At 39.0% G+C, this 27,160-nt stretch overlaps 1 protein-coding gene across 1 annotated transcript in view; it reads right to left on the bottom strand.

Moving 5' to 3' along the window:
- Positions 1-27,160, bottom strand: part of DACH2 (dachshund family transcription factor 2) — a 728,400-nt gene that overhangs the window by 522,159 nt on the left and 179,081 nt on the right. The window lies entirely within an intron of this gene.

The following is a 27,160-nucleotide window of genomic DNA, read 5'->3' as shown; positions in this document are numbered from 1 at the left end:
GATAACTCAAATATCATATGGTTCTCTGGTTCCTAAATTGCCAACTACCTAGCAAAAAATACAGGTAGATTAAATTGAAATTCCTTTTGATAAATTAGTGGTTAGTGCAGCTTAGTTGCCATTCCTGAGGCATACTCTTTTTCCATTGGTTTATAAATACTTATAGCAATGTCTGTCAGTGGTATTCAGCTAAGGGGCATATCCTTCCTATGTTTCAGAAAAGAACTTACCAAAAATTCTTCAGACATTTTACTTCACAGAGAAAACAGTAGGGCATTATTCTGTTTGCATGCTACAGAAAGATAGACTTAGAGTGCAGATGTTTGTTCCAGCAAGTTTCACTTCCATTGAAAGATATACCTCTTTTACAACAATCTCTATTATAATAACAACAAATTTGACATTATCTATCTATATGTATATTGAAATGAGTTTATTTTCAATTAAATCTTCTTTAACCTTGCTCTTTAAAGGTTACAGAAATTCACGATTCTATCCTGTCTTCACAACTCATACTTTGTAGTCCTAAGGTCAATCTAATTCCCCTTTTCAAATGCTACATCCTTTTTTAAAATATGGTAACTAGAACTAAACACACTATTCTAAGTGGGGTTATAGGAATGTTGTGGTCTCATCATATATCCAATAGATTTTTAGATCTTTCTTATAACATGTATGCACGTAAAAATAAGCTGTCATTTGTCAAGAAAGTCACTGTAACTTTCATTTCTCCTTTGTGCAGTTAGTTTTATTTGGGGCTTTCTGATTGGAAAATTCCTATACATAGAGAAAATGAATTACATACTCTGCCTAAGAGTTGCACAGAGAAAAACATGTCACTCCTTCTGACCGATGTGTAACATCCACTTTATCCGCCGTAGATAAAACTGAAAGGACATGAGTGTCCATTAGTTAGTTATCATTTAACATACAAACATGATAATGCTGGTCTCATAAAATGTGTTTAAAAGTTTTTCTTCCTCTTCAATTTTTTGGAAGTGTTTGAGAAAGATTGGCATTAAAATTCACCAGTGAGGCCTTCTAGTCCTGGACCTTTATTTTTTGGGAGGTTTGTTATTACTGATTCAATCTCCTTACTAGTAATCACTCTATTCAAAATTTCTATTTCTTCATGATTCAGTCTTGGAATATTGTATATTTCTAGAAATTAAACAACTGGAAGTAAGAATCATAACTAATGGGTATCTCTTTGAAGTGTCTAGCAAAAGACAAGGTACAAAAAAGTACGTATTTACAAAAGGCTACAATGAACATTTAAAAGGGCTGTGAAGCTCTGCTGGCAGCAAAATCTCAGACATCTCTCATAGCAATATGCTTATTGATACATCTCCAGGGCAAAGGAAACTGAGAAGATAAACAAATGCTACTACATCAAAATAAAAAGCTTCAGCACAACAAAAGAAACCATCAATGAAATGAAAAGAGAGCCCACTGCATGGAAGAACATACTTGCCAGTGATACATCCCATAAGGGGGGTTAATTTCCAAACTATACAAGGAACTCATACAGCTTAACAAAAGGAATACAAACAATCCAATTGAAAGTGTGCAAAGGACCTAAATAGGCATTTCTCCAAAGGGGACATACAGATGGTCAAGAGACATGGAAAAATGCTCAGTCACTGATCATCAGAGAGATACAAATTAAAAGCATAATGAGGTATCAACTTACACTTGTCAGAATGGCTATGATCAACAAATAACAAATGACAAGTGCTGGTGAGGAGGTGGAGAAAAAGGGAACCCTAGTACACTGTTGGTGGGAATGCAGACTGGTGTGCAGCAACTGTGGAAAACAATATCAAGTTTCCTCAAAAAATTAAAAATGGAACTTCCATTTGACCCAGTGATCTCACTTCTAGAATATATCCTAAGAAACCAGAAACACCAATCAGAAAAAATGTATGCACCCCTATGTTCATAGCAGAGCCAATTACAATACTAAGATTTGGAAAAAACCCAAGTGCTCATCAGCAGATGAATGAATAAAAAAGTTATGGTACATTTACACAATGGAATACTATGCAGCTGTAAAAAAGAAAGAACTCTTACCATTTGCAACAACATGGGTGGACTTGGAAAGTATTATGCTAAGTGAAAGATAAGTATCATATGATCTCACTCATATGTGGAATCTAATGAACAAAATAGATGCAGAGACATAGAAGCATGGAACAGACAGATGAATCTCAGAAGGAAGAAGGGGGCAATGGGGTGGGTGGAGAGTGATTTACTGAGGAACTTACATGTATATATACATACCCTGTGGACATAGACAATAGAGTGGTGAAGGCCTGGGAGGGGCAGGTGTGGGGTGGGGGGGGTCAATTGGAAAAAAACAAACAAAGGGGACATCTGTAATACTTTCAACAATAAAGATATTTTTTCTAAAAAAAGAACATTTCCTCCTCCAACTGAAATTTCCTTCCCTATGGATTATTGGGGTATTCCTTCTATAGTTTATATAGTTATTTGTTGTCTCAAAAATGTTCAATATCATCCCACTTCAGGGTTTTTTTCTCCAAGTTTTGGCCTTTGTCTCTTGATCCCAATCAAATAAAAGATAAATTCCCATTGGTGAAAATCAACATACTGACATTGTCTTAGATTTTAGGTGTCAATTTTAACATTTTATAAAAACCAAACAGGCCCACCAACAAGTCTCTAAATAAAATTTCCAATGCATGGGTATCCAGGTGATTTATTAAAATTTTAAATCTCTTAGTTAAGTTCACATCAAGAGTTATGATTAGCATTAAATGAGTGTCCATGAAGGCTGTTAGCTATTTCATGACCTAATATATTTATTTGCTATTCTGTTTCTTTAAGTGTTTAGTGTGTTGTTGTTTTCTTCTTCTTCAGGAGCTCTCCATATTATTCCTTTTGCATATTTACCCTTTTCACTTTATCGATTACTAAAGGTTACTCCCATAACTGTCTTCTCAAATAATGCATAAGCATTTCCTTTATTCAAACATAGCTATATGTATCATCCATTTGTTAGAAAATATGCCCCCTTAAGTCTAAAACTTTACCAGGCATGCATTTTTTCCTAAAGGTTCTTCAACAATCCTGCCCCAGGTTTTTGGATGAAACTCTTCCTATCACTTTCTCCTGAGTAAAACAAAATTTAAAAGATTAAAAATAAGAAAAATAACTATACTTTCCTCTTATGTGAATATGAATCATCACTAATAGAAATGATTCAATACTCCCCAGGATGTGTAGATCCTTCTTACCCATCCCATCATGCATCTCCCATTTCCTCTATAATCATCTCTGGATTAGGACTCCTTATCATTACATTCGTTCTCTTCCAAGCTGTAGAAACTGTCTTCACACTGAAAATTTAGAGATTTCAGACTGCTTCTTTATCTCTCCAGGGCTATTGGACTTCCTTTTTCTTCCTTCATACTACTGTAGCAATCCTCCTATGTGAGATCTTTAGAACTTTATGATGCTTGCTTGTAAAGCTCTTGGTCTTATAGTAATCACATCTTGAAGAATGTCTTTGTATCAGTGAATGCTTCCCCCTAAAAATCACATCAAGTGGCAACAAAAGACCACCCCTTTATTATTTCTGAAGGTGCCTTCGTAGTAGGAAACAATACAGTTTTGCCATACTCACAAATACCATGTCCATATTACCTCACCCTAATCATTTACCTATTACACTATTCAGGAAACTAAACTGAAAGAAAGCAATAGCATGTCACACAAAATAGGCAGACAGGTCTAAATGTTTTATATACAAACTAGAGGCCCGGTGCACAAAAATTTGTGCACTCAGGGGGAGGGGGGTCCCTCAGCCCAGCCTGTGCCCTCTTGCAGTCTGGGACCTCTCAGCAGATAATGACCTGCTGGCTTAGGCCTGCTCCCAGGTGGCAGAGGGCAGGCCCAATCCCTAGGTGCAGCCCCTGGTTGGGCTCATAGCAGGGCTGATTGGGGAGTTGGGGCGCCGCCCCCTGTCATGCACAGAGCAGGGCAGATCGGGAGGTTGCAATGCCACCCTCAGTCACCCTCAGGGTAGGGCTGATTGGGGGGTTGGGGCACCGCCCCCTGTCACACTCAAGGCAGGGTCAATGGGGAGGTTGCAGCGCCACCCCCTGTCACGCACAGAGCAGGGCCCATCAGGGGGGTTGGGGCACCGCCCCTTGTCACACTCAGGGCAGGGCTGATGGGGAGGTTATGGCTCTACCCCATCACACACAGAGAAGGGCCCGTGGGGGAGGGGCGGTTGGGGCGCCGCACCCTGTCACACACAGAGCAGGGCCGATCAGGGGGTTGGGGTGCTGCAGATAGGGAGGCTGTGGGCCCACCCCCTGTCACACACAGAGCCGCAGGGCGATCGGGGGTTGGGGAGCTACCCCCTATCAGGAACAGAGCAGGGCTGATCAGGGGGTTGGGGTGCCTTCCCCTGTCTCAAACAGAGCAGGGCGGATAGGGAGGTTGTGGCCCCACCCCCTGTCACACACAGAGCCACAGGGCGATCAGGGGGTTTGGGCACTGCCCCCTGTCACGCTGATCCCGGTGCCGGGAGACCTCATGGCTCCGCTGATCCCAGTGCTGGGAGGCATATTACCCTTTTACTACATAGGATAGAGGCCTGGTGCACGGGTGGGGGCCGGCTAGTTTGCCCTGAAGGGTGTCCTGGATCAGGGTGGGGGTCCCCACTGGGGTGCCTGGCCGGTCTGGGTGAGGGACTGAGGGCTGTTTTCAGGCTAGCAGGTGACTGAAGCTCCCAACTGCTCCTTTTTTTCTTTTCTTTTTAAATTCTGGGCCAGCTTTAGCTCTGAGGCTTGGCTCCAGCTCTTAGGCCTCCGCTGCTGAAAGCAGGTATCTGGTTTGTTTGGGTTCTATAATCAAAACACTATTTCAACTCCAGCTCTGAGATTCCGGCTGGCTGAAAGGAGGTTTCTGGGGTTTTGTTTAGCTTCTATATTTGTAACAATATTTCAAACTGCAAGCTCAGAGGCCGGCAAGGCAGGCGGGGAATGTTGGAGTCCTCCGCCACTGAAGCAAGCGAGCCTCATGTTAGTTTCAAGCTGCCTGGCTGCTGGCAGCCATCTTGGCTGGCAGTTAATTTGTATATCACCCTGATTAGCAATGGGGAGGGTAGTGGATGTATGGCTAATTACCATGTTTCTCTTTTATTAGATAGGATTACAGAGCATTTTATGCCTGGAGGGAAACTCAGAGATCATCAAAGTCTTGATTCTTTAAAAGCATCATTTTATTTAAATGGTTTTAATAGGAAAGAAGCTAATGTCCTACTTCAATAATCTTTGAGTGCCAAAATAAAAATAATAAAAACCATGCATAACAAAAGGATGTGTCTTAATTGTAGAAAATCACATTCATTTGTAAACTTTAAAAGCCTGCTAATCAGTTTTTTTAAAAATTTCTTTATTGATTAAGGTATTACATATCTGTCCTTATCCCCCCATTGCCCCCCACCTCCCCACTCATGCCCTCACCACCCTCCCCTCCGTGTCTGTGTCTACTGGTTAGGCTTATATGCATGCATACAAGTTCTTTGGTCTATCTCTCTCCCTTACCCCGACACTTCTCTACCTTCCCTCTAAGGTTTGACAGTCAGATCAATGCTTCTCTGTCTATGAATCTGTTTTTGTTCATCAGTTTATGTTGTTCATTATATTCCATAAATTAGTGAGATCAAGTGATATTTATCTTTCTCTGACTGGCTTATTTTCACTTAGCATAATGCTCTCCAGCTCCATCCATGTTGTTGCAAATGGTAAGAATACCTTTTTTACCACAGCGTAGTATTCCATTGGGTAGATGTACCACAGTTTTTTAATCCACTAATATGCTGATGGGTACTTTGGCTGTTTCCAAATTTTAGCTATGGTGAATTGTGCCACTATGAACATACGGGTGCATATATCCTCTCTGATTGGTGTTTCCAGTTTCTTGGGACATATTCCTACAAGTGGGATCACTGGGTCAAATGGAAGTTCCATTTTTAGTTTTTTGAGGAAACTCCATACTGTTCTCCACAGTGGCTGCACCAGTCTGCATTCCCACCAGGAGTGCAAGAGGGTTCCTTTTTCTCCACATCCTCTCCAGCACTTGTCCTTTGTTGATTTGTTAATGATAGCCATTCTGACAGGTTTGAGATGGTACGACATTGTTGTTTTGATTTGTATCTCTCTGATAATTAGTGACATTGAGCATGTTTTCATATGTTTCTTGACCTTCCTTCTGTCTTCTTTTGAAAAGTACCTATTTAGGTCGATTGCCCATTTTTTGATTGGATTGCTTATCTTCCTTTTGTTAAGTTTTATGAGTTCTCTGTAAATGTTGGAGATTAAACCCTAATCAGAGACAACATTGGCAAATATGTTCTCCCATGCAGTGGGCTTTCTTGTTGTTCTGTTGATGGTTTCTTTTGCTGTGCATAAGCTTTTTATCTTGATGTAGTACCATTTTTTTATTTTCTCTTTAGTTTCCATTGCCCTAGGAGCTGTATTGATGAAGAAATTGCTTTGGCATATGTCTGAGATTTTGCTGCCTTTGGATTACTCTAATATTTTTATGGTTTCCAATCTTATGTTTAAGTCCTTTATCCATGGTAAGTTTATTTTTGTGTATGGTATAAGTTGGTGATACTTTTCAAAAGAAGACCTAAGGAAGGCCAAGACACATATGAAAACATGCTCAAAGTCACTAATCATCTAAGAGATGCAAATCAAAATGACAAGGAGGTACCATCTCACACCTGTCAGATGGTTATCATCAACAAATCAACAAAGGACAAGTGCTGTCAAGGAAGCAGAGAAAAAGGAACCCTCGTGCACTGCTGGTGGGAATGCAGACTGGTGCAGCCACTGTGAAGAACAGTATGGAGTTTCCTCAAAAATGGAACTCCCATTAGACCCACTGATCCCACTTCTAGGATATATCCCAAGAAACTAGAAACACCAATCACAAAGGTTATATGCACCCCTGTGTTCATAGCAGCACAACTTACCATAGCTAAGATCTGGAAACAGCCTAAGTGCCCATCAGCAGATGAGTGGATTAAAAAACAGTGGTACATCTACACAATCGAATGCTATACTGCCGTAAAAATAGGAATTCTTACCATTTGCAACAGCATGGACGAACCTGGAGAGCATTATGCTAAGTGAAATAAGCCAGTCAGAGAAAGATAAATATCACATAATCTTACACATTTGTGGAATATAATGAACAACATAAACTGATGAACAAAAACAAATCCAGAGACAGAAAACAAAAACAGATCAAGAGATAGAGAAGCATCGATTAGACCATCAAACCTCAGAGGGAAGGTAGGGAAGTGTGGGGGTAGCGGGGAGAGATCAACCAAAAGACTTGTATGCATGCATATAAGCCTAACCAATAGACACAGACACCGGGGCGGGAGGAAGGTATGAGTGGGGGGGGGGGGGTTGGGGGCAATGAGGGGAAGGACACATATGTAATATGTTAATCAATAAAGAAAAAATTGTAAAAAAATAAGTCTACAGAAGTGAATAATTTTTTTTCCAATGCCTGTTTTCAAACTCTTGACCGTTTTGGTCCAAACACTGCTGATATTGTGAAGTAATAGATTTGCACACATCAAGAATCATTTCATTCGGTATTTGTGCACCCTCAATTTGTCAACTGTTGTACTTTTGTACCATAAACTTTAACTTTTATGTATCCCCATAAAAAAATTTAGTGGATAATTTCTTTTTGTTCAAAGTTTAGTCTGGCTGAAAATCCTATATAATGAAAGCCTAATATGGAAATCGACTGAAAGGCAGAATGCAGGAGCTTCCCGCTGGTGGTAGTGTGCTCCCACAAGAGGAGTGCTGCTCAGCCAGAAGCCATGCTCACATCTGGAGAGCCCAGCAGCAGTGGTGGGAGCCTCTCCTGCCACAACTGCAGGTGGGCCGTGAGGAGCAAGGGGTCCCAGACTGCAAGAGCCCCAGACTGCAAGAGGGGGGATCAGGCCTAAGCCGGCAGGTGGACATCCCTTGAGGGGTCTTGAACTGCGAGAGGGTGCAGGCCGGGCTGAGGGACCCCCCCCTCGTGCATAAATCTCGTGCACCAAGCCTCTAGTAAAGAAACATCAATTGAAATATCAGCTGTTAAAGTGTGTATGCATGTTTTGGGGACATCCTGTATTGGTCATATATTTGAGTTCAAATATTTTGTTTAGAAAATCATTTATAATTTGCTTGTGAAAAATTTTCATTACCAAAAAGATAAAGAGAGATTCAATCTGTTCTCAGGAAAGAATGGGAGATGCATTTTAATAAAAAAGCAATGTATAGAGCTTTAGAGCTCAGAACAGTGGTCATGGCTTGAGAAGAACTTCAACTCACTGCCTCCCATGGATGCAACAATTCTACAATTACATCCTATCTAATAAAAGAGTAATATGCAAATTAACCATCACTCCATCACAAAGATGGCAGCGGCCATGGAGCTGGAGTGAGCAGGAGGCTTGAGTTGCCCCAGTGCTGGAAGAAGCCAAGCTTCCCGCCTGCCCTGCCGGCCCTGAGCTCTGCTCAAGGTGACAAAGTTTCAATTATAGAAGATAAATAAACCCCAGATACCTGCTTTTAGCTGGCTTGGCCTCCGATCAAGGAGGGGCTGGGAACCCAGGCTTTGAGCTGGACAAAGGCAACAAAGTTTCAATTATAGAAGTTAAATAAATCCCAGATGCCTGCTTCCAGCCTGCAGGCATGGCCAGCCTGAAAACAGCCATCAGCCCCTCACCCAGGCTGCCCAGGCACCCCAGTGGGGACCTCCACCCTGAATGGGGTGTGGCCAGCCTGAAAACAGCCCTCAGCCCCTCACCCAGGCTGGCCAGGCACACCAGCAGGACCCCTCCACCCAGAAGGGGCTGTGGCCAGCCTGCAAACAGCCATCACCCCCTCACCCAGGCTGGCCAGGCACCCCAGTGGGGACCCCCACCCTGAAGGGAGTGTGGCCATCTTGAAAACAGCCATCAGTCCCTCACCCAGGATGGCCACACCCCCATGAGGTGAGAGTCCCCACTTGGAAGTTTGACCAGTCTGCAAACAGCCATCAGCCCCTCACCCAGGATGGCCAGGCACCCCAGCGGGACCCCCACCCTGATCCGGGACACACTTCAGGGCAAACCAGCCGGCCCCAACCCATGCACTAGGCCTTTATCCTATATAATAAAAACATAATATGCAAATTGTCCCTAACAGCAGAACAACTGGAAATGACTGGTCACTAAGACACACTGACCACCAGGGGGCAGACGCTCATTGCAGGAGATGCTCCCTGGTGGTCAGTGAGCTCCCACAGGGGGAGCTCTGCTCAGCCACAAGCCAGGCTGACGGCTGCCAGCACAGTGGTGGTGGCAGGAGCCTTTCCCGCCTCCTCAGCAGCACTAAGGATGTCCGACTGCAGCTTAGGCCGGCTCCCCACTGGCAAGTAGACATCACCTAAGGGCTCCCGGGCTGCCAGAGGGATGTCTGACTGCCAGCTTAGGCCTGATCCCCCGGGAAGTGGGCCTAAGCCAGCAGGTGGACATCCCCTGAGGGGTCCCAGACTGTGAGAGGGCACAGGCCGGGCTGAGGAACCCCCTGCCCCCTAAGTGCACAAATTTTTGCACCAGGCCTCTAGTATGGAATAATTCCTATTAAAAATACCTGGGAACTGAATGAAGAGAACCTTCACAACAAGGAAAAACATCAAGAAGGGTAGAAGGGGCAGAGATAAAGACCCCTTAAAGAAAAAGAAAAAAAAAAAAACGCACTCCAACCAGTGTTCCATGATACAGATAGTATTCACCCTTCGTATACTCAAAGGTATAGAACTTTTTTCCCTGAAGATCAAGAAATTTGAGCTCCACATCAGGGATGCTGACCCTTGGAAACCTGTACAGGAAAGAGGAACCCCACAAAACATTTGGCTTTGAAAACCAAAGGGGAATACATCAAGTAAAATTATAGAAAACCAAGGAAAGGAAAATCTGATATTAAAGGTCTCATGTACTTTCTCAAGCATCCATCAGTAGATGAGTGTATAAAAAGGTTGCAGTACATTTACACAATGGAATACCACTTGGCCATAAAAAGAAGGAAATCTTACCCTTTGCAACAGCATGGATGGACCTGGAGAGTATTATGCCAAGTGAAATAAACCACCCATAGAAAGACAAGTACTATGTGCTTTCACTCATATGTGGAATCTAATGAACAAAATGAACTATCAAGAAAAATAGACACAAATTCATAAATAGGGAGCAAGCTGACAGCTGTTGGTTTGGGACATTTGGGAGTGGGAAAGAAGGGGCTGAGCAAAAGATAAAACTCATGAAAACGGACAGCAGTGTGGTGGTTGCCAGGGTGAGATGGGGTAGGAGAGGTGGTAGAGTGTATGGGAGGGGGGGAGGGAGGGTAAATTATAATGAAAGGAGCCTTGACTTGGGGTGGTGAACACACAATATGTGTACAGATGATGTGTTGTAGAATTTTACACCTGAAACCTGTATAATTTTGTTACCAGTGTTACCTCAATAAATTCAATACAAATATATTGAATTTAAAAAAAAGACAATGAGATATCACCTCATACATGTCAGAATGGCTATTATCAAAAAGAGAAGAAATAACAGGTGATGTGGAGAAAGGGAACCTTCATGCACTGTTGGTGGGATGTAAGTTGGTACAGTCGTGATGAAAACAGTATTGAAAGATCCTAAAAAACAATTTGAAAAGAACTACCATATGATACAGTAATTTCACTTCTGGGTTGATCTACAAAGAAAACAAAAGCACTAATTTGAAAAGATATATGTGTTCCTATCTTCATTGCAGCATTATTCACAACTAAAGGCTCAGTACACAAAATTCCTGCACTGGTAGGTTCTCTAGTGGCTGCCAGCTGGGTTCTCCCTCCCTTCTCCTGGTCGCCTGCCTCCACTGTCACCAGCCAGGGCCTCCCTCCCTTCCCTCAACTGCCTGCTGCCACCGCTGCTGTCCAGGGCCTCCCTCCCTTCCTCTGGCCAGCCCTGTCCCCTGGTCGAAATCCTGGACAACTCCTGGTCCAGGGGACAATTTGCATACTACACTTTTATTATATAGGATAGTCAAAGTATGAAAGCAACATAATTGTCCATTTGCAGATGAGTATATAATGAAGTTTTGGTATATATATTGTGGGAATACACAGGGACTCAGTTCCCCTGCTAGGAACTGGACCTTCATGGACTTTGGGTATTAGACAGAGAAGACAGGAGAAGTCATAGGTGTATAGGAGAGAGTCTTTATTGCAGACTAAGTAGTCATTGGTAACAAGGAGCCATCAGACAAAACAGTTCTTCAAAGTAGCATTACAAAGTAGCCGCTCACTAGCTCAGCAAAGTAGCACACAAAGCAGGCCTTGCTAATACAGTAGCAAACACAGGAGCCATACCAAGCAGCCGTGCACCAGCTGGTTAACAACACATCTTTATTCCAACTTAAAAAAAAAAGATGCTTCATGCCAAATAGTGACATCAGTACTTGGGCTATAGAAAGGTACACCTGCACATTATGTACAGTACAATTGCTGTGTCCTTGCTTTTGCACCTGCTTATGGCAATTTGGCTTTGAGCATCCAGTGTAATCTGAACAGGGCCCCTCTACTCCAATTGGCCTTAAACATCTGGTGTACTCTGCACAGGGTTCCCACATATACACAATAGAATACTACTCTGCCATAAACACATTTTTTTTTCCATTTGCAACATGGATGGACCAGAAGGGAATTATGCTAAGTGAAATAAATCAGACGGAGAAAGACAAATACCATAAGAATTAACTTATGTGTAAAATCTAAAATCAAAAGAAACAAACAAATCAAACAGGCTCATAGATACAAAGAATAAAATGATGGTTCCCAAAAAAGATGGGCAAAGTAGAAGTGGATTAAGGGATACAAACTCCAATTATAAAATAAATATGATGTAAAGTACAACATAGGGAATCCTATCTAATAAAGAGGGAATATGCAATTTGACAATCACGCCATCACAAAGATGGCCATGCCCATAGTGGAGGCTGAGTTCCCTTAACAAGCCTTAACGAGCAATCAGCAGGGTCCTGAGACTGCGCCTCCCGACCTGTGTGGCTTGACTGGGGACTTCAGGCTGCACTCCCTGCCCCATCGCCAGGCTGAGGGACTTGAGGCTGCGCCCACCCTCCCACCCCAGTGCCAGGCCAAGGGACCTGAGGCCACGCCCCCTACCTGGCAGGGTTTGATGGGGGACCTCAAGGTGTGCCCCCCGCTCTGGTGCTGGGCCAGGGGACCTCAGACCATGCCCCCTAACCAGCGGGGCTTGACAGAGGACCTGAGGCCATCCCCCTGCCTGGCTGGGCTTGACAGGGGACCTCAAAGTGTGCTCTCCGCCCTGGCCAATGCCAGGGTACCTCAGGCCGCACCCCCCACTCTGGTGCTGGGACGAGGGACCTGAGGGTACCCCGGGGAAACTGAGGCTGCGCCCCTCAATTGGCGGGGCTTGATGGGGGACCTGAGGCTGCATACCCCACCTGGCACCAGGCCAGGGGACCTGAAGCTGCGCCCTCCACCTGGCAGGGATTGACGGGGGTGGGGCCAATAGGGTCTGGATCTCACCCAATGCGGGTGGGGCTGGCAGGGTCTGGGTCTCACATTCTTTCTTTCTTTCTTTCTTTCTTTCTTTCTTTCTTTCTTTCTTTCTTTCTTTCTTTTTTCTTTCTTCCTTTCTTTCTTTCTTTATTTCTTTCTTTCTTTCTTTCTTTGTTTTTTAAAAATATATCTTTATTGATTTCAGAGAGGATGGGAGAGGGAAAGAGAGATAGAAACATCAATGATGTGAGAGAATCATTGATTGGCTGCCTTCTGCACATCCCCTACTGGAGATCAAGCCTGAAACCCAGGCATGTGCCCTTAACCAGAATCGAACCTGGGACCCTTCAGTCTGTAGGCCAACACTCTTTCCACTGAGCTAAACCAGCTAGGGCCTCATGCGATTTTGAGACATGCCTGGGTGGGCGGGGACTTGACTCTGGGTCCCACAGCGTGCCCCAGACTTTGACAGGAGGAAGATTTTCATATACATTTTACTAATTTTCTTTCATCTCTGACATTTCTATTATAGAGAAAGGGCAAATAGCAATATTAAAATATGTCTTCTAATTAATTCTCTTTTAATGTGCATGAATTTCATGCACCAGGCCACTAGTAAAGGCAATAATATTGTAATAACCTTTTATGGTGATATATGTTTACTAGACATCATGGTTATCATTTCATAAGGTATATAAAATGTCAAATCTATGTTTTTTCACCTGAAAATAATATAATACTGTATGTTAACTATACTTGAATAAAAATCCTATATAATAAAAGCCCAGCAACCAAATGGCAGAATGACCAGTTGACCCATTGCTATGCTGCACACTGACCACCAGGGGGCAGAAGCTCAATGCAGGAGCTTCCCCCTGGTGGTCAATGCACTCCCACAATGGGAGCACTGCTTGGCTGACCGGGATGAGCAGCGCTCCCAATCAGGCCAATCCCGCAGGCCACGCCTCCCACCAGTGCACGAATCTCATGCACCGGGTCTCTAGTAAATAAATAAAAGTAATGCCCAAGTGATGCTAAAAAAAGAAAAAAGTATCCACTAATTGCAGGCCTTTAGAAGAATGACATACAATCACGTAAACAAGAACACTGAACTATTAATGATAGGCTAAAAGCATTCATTTTGTTGATACTATAAAATGTAAAGGGGTTCTTTTTCCTTAAACCTCTATAGGTTCCTCAAATACTGAAAAATGTGTTTATCTTATTTTCTTGGAAAAGAAAAACATCAGAAGAAAAAATATTAGTAAGAAATGTCTATTTTAATCCATTTGCTTGGATGTGTGCTTGTGTGTGTGTGTGTGTGTGTGTGTGTGTGTGTGTGTGTGTGTGTGTGTGTTTCACCCTTATGCTCTATCTATCAGTCCTCTGGCATTTTATAGAAAGATGCCAATAGAATAGAAGTGTATAGAGGAGGAGCATCCTTGGGAAAGAGATCATTCTTCAAGGTGGCAATGATCATGATATTAAACTATCTGATTCTATATTATCTTATTAATGAGTATTGCGCCTATAGCAGCAGAATACATATAGATGTATAACACATTGAACACCATTACATGGATACTATATCAACAATGAATATTTAATTAGAGAAAACCAATTTTAGAGAAACCACAAATCTAAAATGAACAAATGCATTAAATAATGCTCATTCAACAGGCAAAAGGGAGAGGGATAGAGAGTTAGAAACATCGATGAGAAAGAAACATCGATCAGCTGCCTCCTGCACACCTCCTACTGGGGATGTGTCCGCAACCAAGGTACATGCCCTTGACTGGAATTGAAGCTGGAACCTTTCAGTCCGCAGGCCAATGCTCTATCCACTGAGATAAACTGGTTAGGGCTACATCTCATTTTTAATGATGATAATTGTATTGATATTCACAAATAGAATCAATGTAGATTAAGTATAATAAAATTACCCGTAAGAAACTAAAGTTATTGTTTTTAGGTAAGCACACACAAGACAAAATGTATTGGACCTGTTTCTTCCTTTCTCTGATGGCACATTCTTTATCCACATATATGTACATTAACATGTCTCACTTTCTCCTGGCTATGCAACTATGCTCTGTGACACCAGCTCAACATTTTCAAATCTTATTTGAAAAATTTTAAACTTAACACTTCAATGATATTCTGCAGTCCTAGCTTCTAATCCAAGGAGTTCAAGGTTCTTTCCAACCTTCGTTAATCTGATTGCTACTAGCACATAACAGATATAAACCAATTAAAAGTGGCCTTCTATAGAAAGTGCATTAAGCTTCAGTCTTAACAGTACTTTCATAGCATACCTTTACCAGTCATTTGCAAAACTGAAACTATAAGTATTTTCTTTTTTTCAACCAAGAATAATCAAAAGTGAACTGAAAGGAAGAAAGAACTCCTAAGAGGAACTTATTGCTACCAAACACCTAGGCATTCCTTCTGACTGAGACTCCCATAGTAAATCTGTTCAGTAGAATTTTCAGGAAGCCTAATGATAAGAGGGTAGAAAAAAGATTACCATTTATAAGGATAGGAGGAGCCTTTCCACAACTCCATAATTGCTACCCAGATCTGGGGTGTGTGTGTGTGTGTGTGTGTGTGTGTGTGTGTGTGTGTGTGTGTGTATTTGGGGAGGAGCTCAGAGGGGAAAATTTGAACAACACATTTCTGTCTCAACTAAATCATCTCTGACTAGAACTTTAAAAAAGCCCAACTAATCAGCAGAGAAAGTAACTGGAATAAACAACAGATAGAGAAACTTGGCTAGTAATATGGATTTTCTAAGGTGAATTTCTTCATCTCTTACAACTTGTTTGGAAGATAGAATTATTTCCAATGATATATCTTATATATAGAAATATTGATGTTAGGCAAATATTAACTTGAGTTTACTTAAATTATAATTTCACAAAACTCTGTAAGTGTAAAACAGAGGGTTGGAGTAGGGGGGAGTTGATAGGGATGTTGAGGAAAGATAAAATAAGCTGTGTGAGGAGCAGAAGAAGAGCAATCCATTAGCCAAGTGTCCTCACTGCTTCGAATCCCCTCACCACACACACACACACACACACACACACACACACACACACACACACACACCTAGTCTGCCCAGAAAACTCCTAATCATCTTTAAAATCTCATCTCAAGTATCACCTCCTCTGTACCTACAGGACTGACCTAAACCCTTTGTTTTGTGCTGAAAAAAAGAAGCTTGCTATCAATACTTTTGCCTGAAGGGTATGCAGAAAAAATACATAGCAATACATAAACAGGATCTCTATTGTTATCCTTTCATCAATTCACTTGTTCAATCAAGCACACAGTTGTGTAGCAATTCAATTTCACCCTTTGTTTGCAGGTGAAAGCAGGAATAAGTTAAAAAACATGGATGTAATACTAAAGCATTATCTTATTAAGACTTTGTGTTTGGGAAAGCCATAAAAAAGGCTTAGTTAAAATGGTATTAGTCTGTTCTAATTTATGTAAATATATAAAGACTGTCACATAATATAATTTCACTCAAAGGATAAGAGCATTACTTTTGACATGACCCTACAAGTTATACTGGCTTCTATATGGAGAACACTTACCTATATGTTTCCTTAGAGAGAGCTAAGATTATTTCACATGTTTAAACATTTTGTGTCCAGTTTAAAGCTGTAAAGGGCAGGTAGCATTTTTTTTTTTTTGGTCTATGCCCTAAAAGTAAAACAAAGAACCAAATGCCAAATGATTTGTAATCCTGTTTGAACATAATAAAAATAATAAATTTGGGGTTTTAATAAATATGGATTTATTTATTAAACATAATAAAACAAGTTAATATAACTAAGAAAAAACACAGAGGAAATCAACAAAGAGGACCATTCTTCAGCTTAGTTTCCATAGTTCATTATACTTTGGTTATGTTTCTAAAAATAATTATGGGGCATGAGATGCATGAGAACCATGATGAGAAGATTCACAGGAAAACAAAGATTACTGTAAAAATTCGTCCCATTCAAACTTAATACCTTAATCTGAATAAAATCAATTTAATGCATAAGAATATTTAACTAGGGATCTCGGGAAAGTCAACTGGGTCTTTTCCATTTTAAGAACTAAGAGGACCAGACTTCAAAGCTAACTATAACAGAGCTGTGTCTATAATGACAAAAATATCAAACATGGAATTGCTTTTTATAATAACAAAGTCCAAATTCTCAGGTTCACAGAAACTAATATATCTTATGGTCACCTTATTAAGGAAGCATTTCTTTTATTCCACTTTGAAGAAGGTGGTTTTATTTGATTTCACAAAATGAAAATGTTCCCTCCACCTCAAAAGTATAAAATGTACTACAATTTTTCTTCTACCAAATTTAACAAACATAGATATTTATCAAATATGAATTTTGCAGCAGTAATGTATAAAGCTGCACAAATGATTCTATAAAAACATTAAATGCATTGATAATAGTACAGAAGTGGCATAAAAATGAAATACACTTTTGACTCTATTCCTATATATTAAAAGGCTAATGTGCAAATTGACCAAAGGGCAGAACGACTGGTCGCTATGATGCACACTGATCACCAGGGGGCAGATACTCAATTCAAGAGCTGCCCCCGCTGGTCAGTGTGCTCCCACAAGGGGAGCGCCGCTCAGCCAGAAGCCGGGCTCACTGCTGGCGAGCACAGTGGCAGTATGGGAGTCTCTCCCGCCTCTGTGGCAGCGCTAAGGATGTCCAACTTATGGAGAGCGTGCCTAAGCCGTCAGTCGGACATCCCCCAAGGGCTCCCAGACTGCTTAGGGACCGCCCCCCTTCCCCCCCGCCTGCCAAGTGCATGGATTTTGTGCAATGGACCTCTAGTTACACTACCATTTTACAGGCAAGTCCAAGATACACTGCAAACAAAGGGTACATGTTTTTATAAACAAAAGGTCTCAAAAGAACATTTTAAGCAATTCAAATATCTTAGGATACTTAGCCTTAAGGAAAAATTCAAGCTGAGGATGCATACATCTTCATATATGCATTAAACTCTAATGATGCCATTCAAAATAATGGTTTGACATTGGGGGGATAAGGACACATTTGTAATATCTTAATCAATAAAGGGGAAAAAAAACCAAAATAATGGTTTGATGTATTTTTATTAATACCCAATAAATGCACTTCTAATACTCAAGACTAAAAGCCTTCACATCTTTAATTAATTAATTAATTAATTTTAAAAATCTTTATTGAAAGCATTCCATACGTCCCCTTTATTCCCCCACTGACCCCTTCCAGTCCGCCCCCACCTCCCATCCCAGGCCTTCACCACCCTATTATCTGTGACTATGGCTTAAGCATATATGCATGCAAGTTCTTTGGTTGATCTCTTCCTGCCCACCCGCATCTTCCTTCTGAGAGTCATCAGTCTGTTCCCTGCTTCTATGTCTCTGGATCTATTTTGTTCATCAGTTTATTTTGTTCATTAGATTCCACATATGAGTGAGATCATGTGATACTTGTCTTTCTCTAACTAGCTTATTTTGCTTAGCTTAATACTCTCCAGATCTTCCCATGTTGTCTCAAAGGGTAAGAGATCCTTCTCTTTCACTGCTGCATAGTATTCCATAGTGTAAATGTCCCACAGCTTTTTTATCCTCTCATCTACTGTTGGGCACTTGGACTGTTTCCAGATCTTAGCTACTGTAAATTATGCTGCTATGAACATAGGGGTGCATACATTCTTTCTGATTGGTGTTTCTGGTTTCTTAGGCTGTATTCCTAGAAATGGGATCACTGGGCCAAATGGAAGTTCCATATTTAAATTTTTGAGGAAAATTCATACTGTTTTCTTCAGTGGCTGCACCAGTCTGCATTCCCACCAGCAGTGTACTAGGGTTCCCTTCTCTCCACATCCTCACCAAGACTTGCCATTTGTTGATTTCTTGATGCTGGCCATTCTGACAAGTGTAAAGTGATACCTCATTGTGGTTTTACTTTGCATCTTTCTGATAATCAGTGACTGAGCATGTTTTCATGTCTCTGGGCCATCTGTATGTTCCCTTTGGAGAAGTGCCTATTTAGATCCTTTGTCCATTTTTTAATTGGACTACTTGTCTTCTTTTGTTCAGTTGTATGAGTTTCATATATATTTTGAACATTAACCCTTTATCAGGTATATCATTGCCAAATACGTTCTCCCATGCAGTGGGTTCCCTTTCATGTTGTTGAAGTTTTCTTCTTCTGTTGTGCAGGAGCTTATAGATATATAGATATAGATAGATATAGATATGGATATAGATATAGATATATAGATAGATGATTAGATAGAGATAGAGATAGAGATAGATATAGATATAGATATAGATATAGATATAGATAGATATAGATAGATAGATATAGATATAGATATAGATAGATATAGATATAGATATAGATGATATAGATATAGATATATCTCCTATATAATGAAAGCCTAATATGCAAATCAACCAAACAGTGGAACAGCCTATGGAATGACTGGTTGCTATGATGCACACTGACCACCAGGGGGCAGGCACTCAATGCAGGAGCTGCCCCAGCCCACAGGCCCCAGGCCAGCCAAGGTGGGTGCAAGTGGGGGGCCCCGATTGCCTTGCAGGTTGCCCCGCAGTGGGAGGGACCGACAGTGGCTGCGGGGGGGTGAGGCCTGGCGAGTGGGAGGCACCAGATCAGCCAAGGTGGGTGCCAGTGGGCTCCCCCCTCCGATCGCCCGGCCAGTCCCTCTACACATCAGTTCTGATCACCAGACATGCCTAGGGACCCTACCCATGCACGAATTTTGTTTATATATTCCCATTTGTTTATTTTCTCCTTACTTTCCTTTGCGCTAGGAGATGTATCCACAAACATTGCTACAAGAGATATCTGAGATTTTGCTGCCTATGGTTTCTTCTAGGACTTTTATGTTTTCATGGCTTACATTTTAAGTATTTTATCCATTTTGAGTTTATTCTTAGGTATGGTGTAAGTTGGTGGTCTAGTTTCTGTCTTTCTTTTTTTCTTTTTTTTTTCTTTATTTGCATGTATCTGTCCAATTTTCCCAACACCATTTATTGAAGAGACTGTCTTGACTCCATTGTATGTTCTTGCCTCCTTTGTCAAATATTAATTGAGCGTAATGGCTTGAGTCAATTTCTGCAGCTGTTCTGGGTCTTTTTTTGTTTCATATAAATGTTTGGAGTATTCTAGATCTGTGAAATGTGCCATTGGTAATTTAATAGGCATTGCATTGAATCTATAGATTGCTTTAGGTAGAATGTACATTTTAATGATGTTAATTCTACCAATCTCTGAACACAGTAAATTCTTCCACTTGTTTATGTCTTTCTCTCTCTTTTTTCAATGTTTTGTAGTTTTTTTTGTACAAGTATTTTACCTCCTTGAAAAACCTTCACATCTTAAATCAGTATCACAAAGTGTGGATCTACCATGTTAATTAAATAATAATAATAATAATAATATCACTCATTAAGAAAGCATGTCAATTTTAACATTTCAAAATGATAAAGGGTCTAAGTAGGTTTGTTCCTAGATTCTGCCTATACATGAAATAGTCTTCAACTAAGTAAAAGACAGATGTTGGCACCCTGAATTTAAACAGTGCTTCCACATTCGATGCCATGAACTTGATTATCTGTGGAAATATATTCGCATTCATTATAATAGGTGGTCTTATATGTGCATCTGCCTGGAGTGCCTTCCTAAATATATGTTCAAAAACTACCCGTGTATTCATAAAAATGATAATTCAACAGGCTTATGTATTAATCCTTAACATTTGGAAGAGAAAGATGAGGAGGAAAATACAGAAACCATAAACAGAAAGCTCAAATTGTAAATTTTTCCCTTAGAATAAACTATGTGATGGCAGGCAGGTGCAAGGGGTGGGAGAAGCATGCAGTACTAGTCTCTCAAAGTGTTTGATACTGATTCATAGAAAGAAACTTGTCTGTGTATTTGAATCAAAATGTTTATATCTCAGCTGCAAGAGCAATATTTAAGTTTCTTTAAAGATTATGGCAAGTCTTTACTTATTAAACTAATAGTATTTAGCAGATTGTCTAAGAAAAGTACTTTGAAAAAGTTTCCCAGAGGGTTATAAAAATGAACACTCTAAAACAGCTGGCAGCTGGTGCATGAAATCAATAATAAGAAAATGAGTTCTACTGTATCTTTGTTTTCGTTGTCTAGTTGAAGACTGCAAAGACAAAAGAAAGAGCCAGAGGAAATCAAATTGTGAGCTTTACAAATGGGATGAATGGATTCTGTGTATCTAATTAGGAAGAGACAAACCTCCCAGAATGAGTGAATCATAATACTAAAGAAATAGTATGTGTGTGCCCTTGTCTATATGTGTTTGCAAGGGTACCCACATGCTGAGTGGAGAAGAATAGGGAGATGAAGTTGTCTTTTCTGAATACTTCAACTACAATTTTGTGGGTGATTCATTGCTTATTTCATGGCCTCAGAAATTATAAATTATGCTTAATCACAGTAAAATACTTCAGTGGGCATAATAATCAATGCTAATGGAATAATGATTATTTGAATATTGATAATTTTCCCACACTTGTTATTATTTTAAGCAATTTCAATAGTTAGAATTTCTTAAATTAAAAAATTACCAGTGAGCATAATAAAATCCTTCAGAGACTGACTAGCAATTACTTCTACCAAAACAATAACTATCCAAAATTTTCTATTATTATTTTCACACTGATAATTCTTTATTATTTAAAGAAAATGGCAAATGCAGCTCTGTGTTTGAAATTATGAACAAGTTCTCCCTGAAAACATTATGTCTGAAGACATTAAAATGTGAAATAAAATAAATGTATATTCATTTTGCCCTACTGGTGTGGCTTCATGGTTGAACATTGACCTATGAACCAGGAGGTCACAGCTTGATTCCTGATCAGGGCACATGCCAAGAATGTTGGCTCAATCCCCAGTAGGGGGATTGGCTCATCATTGATGTTTCTGTCTTTCTCTTTTTCCCTTCCTCTCTGAAATCAATAAAAATGTTTTTTAAAAATATGTATTCATTTATATAACTCTATGTTATACTGAAAAACTAATGATTATTTGTAAGGCACATATACTATCCTGAATTGTAAAATGGAATAGTCTACATCCCCAGTAATTATATACAGTCAAATTTCTCCCATAACTTTTCAGAGCTGAAACCAGCACAAAAAAATATTCAATAGAGAATCTAAAAGCTAATTAACTTTCACCAAGGGAAATATGTTATTTGAAAGGGGAAAAGAGAACACTGTAAAGACATTACAAACTAAGGTTTCAGATATAGAGAAAAATAAGAGGTCTGTAGTATAAAGATAGCACACCCTGTTCCAGCTCAAATAAGCTGTTTTATTTTATTGGGTTTTATCTTAAGTTGAAAGAAGTACATACCACTCCAACCTATGATGACTGCTTTATTTTATAGAATTTCATCTTTAAAAGCCAATAATAGTCTCAGCTGTAATTTATGTCATTTTTAGATGACATGTAATGGATAGTTTTCTATGAACAGAGAGACTCTAAATTTGTCCTCAGATATGGAACTGACACTTCCAGTGGGTATCAGGGGTAGAACAATGCCATTAAAATTAGATTTTTTGTTTTGGGCCAAGGAATGTTTACATTGTAAATAAAATTATGGCCTTCAGTCTCCACAAGAAGGGAACAGGATGAATTTGTGCCGTGACTAGAGGTTGGGCAGATTTTTGTGCACTGCATACTAGTACTCAAATAAATATGTTTTACCGTTACAGTAATTTTGACATATATTATATTAAAATAATGAGGAGTGTCTTCTTTGATGTTACTGGGTATTTAAGTTTCAAAGGTATCACAGTCTGGTGTGCATTTTTTAAAAATATAAACAATTTTTTCATATGTATATTGGCCATCTGAATGTCTTCCATGGAGAAGTGTCTATTCAGGTCCATTTTCCATTTTTTAATTGGGTTGTTTGTCTTCTTAGTGTTGACTTATATACGTTTTTTATATATTTTGGAAATTAACTCCTTATAAGATCTATGATTAGCAAATATTTCCTCCCATTAAGTTGGTTCTCTTTTTGTTTTGTTGTTGCTTTCCTTTGCTGTGCAGCAGCTTTCCTGAAACACCAATCAGAAAGAATATATGCACCCCTATGTTCATTGCAACGTTATTTACAATAGCCAAGATCTGGAAACAGCCCAAGATGAGTGGATAAAAAAGCTGTGGTATATTTACACAATGGCATACTATGAGGCCGTAAAAAAGAAGGAACCTTTAACCTTTTAAACAGCATGGATAAACCTGTAAAGTATTACGCTAAGTGAAATAGGCCAATCGAGAAAGACAAATACCACATGATCTCACTTACATGTGCAACCTAATGAACAAAATAAACTGACCAACAAAATAGAAACAGAGGCATGGCTACCTGGGGCAGACTGACCACTGTCAGAGGGGAGGTGGCTTGATGAAACAAGTTGAAGAGATTAGCTAAAGTACATATTCATATTCCATGGACAGGGACAATAGTGCTGTGATGGCCATAGGGAAGGGAGTGGGGGCTGGGTGGAGGTGGACAAAGACATGAAAAATGGGGACATCTGTAATAGTATCAACAATATATTAAAAATAAAAATAGTAAGTACTCATGTCATACATGTGCTATCTGAATAGTATATATAAAAACAAGATTTTTTCAGCAGCTCAATTTATCTTCTGTTGTTCACATAGGTACTACATAATAAAACAGAACTATCATTTAAAAAATATTTTTCTGTTATCCAGAAATATTTTATTTCAATCATGTAATGTATGAAATTGTCAGCACTGAGCCTTATTTTTTCCTGTTCATTAAATAGGACTCTTGAAATAAGCTTCTGTAATGCTGTTTATAGCAAAACTGTAAACTAAAATTCACTAGAATAATAGTTATGACTGTCTCATTTCATAAGAGAAATGTCTTCATTCTTGGGTAAACAGGAAACTTGTATAAATCCAACTTTGCCTTGTCAGGAAGTCAGTGTAACTTGAGGTTACATGGTCCATTACATTTTTCTCAGAAACTTGATTAATTTCTTAAATAATACTGAATATAACTTGAATAATATAAAAAAATTGCCTTTACCTCTAGAAAGTGACAACTTTGATCCAAAATAATTTAATTTCTTCCTTCTGTTACTTAAATTATTGTTTTTCTATTTTCCTTCTTTCTTTCCTTTATTCCTTGTTCCCTCCTTTCTTCTATTTTTTTTCTTTCCATTATTTCCTTCCTTTCCTCTTTATTTTTTTCTTCTGCAACAATTTTAAAAACACAATCTAATCCTTGTCAGGAAATCTATCTATACACTTTAAAAGCTTACAATGTTACCTTCATGATTTTGTGTGTAACATAACAAACTCACAGAGCTATTAAAATATAGTTTATTGGCTATGGAAAAAAGGTGTTACACAGCAACAATTCCCATGTTCTAAACCAGTAAGGATAAACCACAGCTGACACATCAACTTCATTGGGATAAGGACATTGATCCTCAGCAACCCTGACTGGTTAAAGTTAAATTTAGCCTCTGAATTATTATGTTTTCAAAGAGAGGGAAGGGGAACTTTATAGGAAAATAGGGAATAGCTTGAAAGGCTTAATGATTTAAGATGAAAGGAAAAGTAATGTAATATTGCTCACTCATATAAGTCACTGGAATTCTGCTCAATAATTACTCTAGAGCAGTGGTTCTCAACCTTGGCTGCACATTAGAATCACCTGGGAATCTTTTTAAAATCCTGATTTCTGGGCCTCATCCTTAGGAAATTCTGTTTCTTTGTTATGGGGTGGGGCCACAATGGCAGCAGCAGGCAAGCAAGCTACCAAGGACAGGGGTGTAAGAGTGAGCACCTCCTGCCAACCCAGAACCTCTTGGGTGGGGCCACAGCATTAGTAACAAAGAAACAGAATTTCCGAAGGATGAGGCCCAGAAATCAGGATTTTAAAAAAGATTCCCAAGTGATTTTAATGTGCAGCCAAGGTTGAGAATTACTGATCTAGAGGATATTATTTTAAGTGAAATAAGTCATACATAGAAGGAAAATACCATATGATGTCATTTATATGTGGAATCTAAAACAAAACAAAACAAAGGCATACTCAAAAACAGAGACCAAAGGGATGGTTACTAAAAGGTAGGGGTGGTGAGATGGGTGAAAAGGGGAAGGGGAATATAGTCAACAATATTGTGGTAAGTTTTCACAGTGACAGATGATTACTATAATTAGTTGGATGGTCACATAAAAATGTCGAATTACTATATTATACACACAAAACTAACCTAACCAATATAATATTGTATGCTAATTATACTTAAATAAAAGTTAAATTTAAAAAGATTCCCCTAAAACATATTGAAGAAAAAAAGTTGGCAGACCTTGTTGATTTTTACTGCTTGAGAATAAAAACAAGAGAGTAAAAGATACTATTTCAACCTACAAAACAAAAAAATTAATAATGTAGGGAAAATGGGAAAGGGGACCAAAGATAATCTCAATTTTCAATATGATGCAGATTTTAATATGCATATATACTTCTGATTATCTTTTGAATAGGTTTACATCATTAAGACCTTGCTGTTTGTTTTTTCCCAATATGTTCTTCCAATTCTAGAATTTTAAATAATAGTTATGAGTTTCCACTACCTATCTTCTACATAATAGATTACAGAACTTTTTAAAAATTATATCTTCAGAGGACATCAATATAATGAACAATATTTCACAAATAATTTCACTTGTTAATCTTTGTGATGTACTCTCAATCTACAGCTAAATCTTTAAAGCCCATACCTATATTCTTGAAGTCTTTAACTCCAAACTTCAATGCCTAACATGCCAAGGGGGCTATTGTCACCTTAGTTGTTTTACTTGACCTTTGCTTGGACTACATTCTCTCTTTTCCTGTAGATGATAGGTGACTACAGCAAAATACTGCCTTTTAAAAAATGGATACTTCTTCCATTGGATATGATTAAAAGCTTCTATGGTTGGAATTTACTAGGCTCTAAGTCACTCTGCAGTTCCGGGCACAGATGATACAAATTGGAATTGAGGCTATAAACATACTCACACCAGCAGCTGCTAGGACTAAGTCTCCTATTTCCAGGTCAACTACTCTTTTTAGAAACTTACTATCTGATGTACAAGAAAAAATGTCAAACAACTCCCCCCACAACTACTTTCAGTTAGTTATAAATTAAATAACCTTTCCAACAGAAGCAGACTTATTTTCCATTCAATATTGGCTACTAGATTGATATTTACTTTCCTGGATAAAGAATAAGCCAGCAACCAAATCCAACAGCTAGTCTAACGCATCCTAGGACTATCACCCAAGCCAAAAATGTTTGCTGGGTAAAAGGTAAATAAATATAAAAAAAAAAAAACACAAAAACAAACAGTGTTTTTCCTGATTTCTATAAACTGTGCAGTTGATAAGGTGACAAAAATATATCAGATTCGTTTTTAAAGGATTTTTAAAAGGTTACAAAATTTGTTAAAGCACTTTACATAGCCAACAAGTTTTTTATTTAGCTTGCAGAAGTCCCTGTGGAAAAAAATTGTAATGTTGCACTATCAGGGCATTTCATTTCCTATTTTCTAGAGTTTCATTTAACCTCATGAAGGAAAGAAAAGCAGGTACACATAGTGGATCTGCATCATATTAGCATTTTTATAGAATCTTTCAGAAAAATTTTTAAAACTATTGCAGATCTTCAGACTATTTCCTTCCCTTTTTCTTATTTCCTGGCAAACTTGTACCAAACCTAAGAGCACAGAATTTGAAGCCAGAATTAGGAACTGCATTCAGAAAATTCAACTACTTAATAGGCAGCAATTTGAGCAAGTAATTCACCCTTCTTGTGTCTCAGTTTCCTCAACTGTAAAATAGAAATAATGATCGCATTTATTTCATAAGGTTGTTCCTTCATCCAATGAGTTCAAAATAGATTCACATCCTCAGGTTAATGCTTAGCAAATAATTTGCTAAGGGATGTAAGTGTCTTCTGTAATTGTTCAGATAAACCAAGTCTCATTACAATAAGATTAAAGGGGATTTGTTTTATTTGCTATATGAGAATAAAAAGTCTATAAAATCTACTTTATTTACTAAATGAAACTTCAAAGTTTAAAAATCTGCACCAGTGAATTCCTTTGCTCTGATTTCTTGTAAAACAATGTTATAAGGAATAACTTCTTATTCCACCAGTCATTGTAATTGTTCTTTGAGAAATAGTACCAGACTTAAAAATATGTGTTGTTTCATATTATGCTAGTTAATAAAATTCATATTTATATTTATTTCAATTTAATTTTAAAATAATTATCAAAGGGCAATTTTCTATTGATATTAACCTTACAGAATTGTATATCTCATTATTTTCTCCAAAATAACTATTGCACTTTGATCAGTATCAAGAAAAGAGTGGTACATAAAGGAATGTCAGGCTTCTTTG

The sequence above is a fragment of the Myotis myotis genome, unplaced genomic scaffold (genome assembly GCF_014108235.1).
Source record: "Myotis myotis isolate mMyoMyo1 unplaced genomic scaffold, mMyoMyo1.p scaffold_m19_p_4, whole genome shotgun sequence".
Taxonomy (NCBI): Eukaryota; Metazoa; Chordata; class Mammalia; order Chiroptera; family Vespertilionidae; genus Myotis; species Myotis myotis.
Note: the sequence above shows the minus strand (reverse complement) of the source record. Positions and strands in the feature narration are given on the sequence as shown.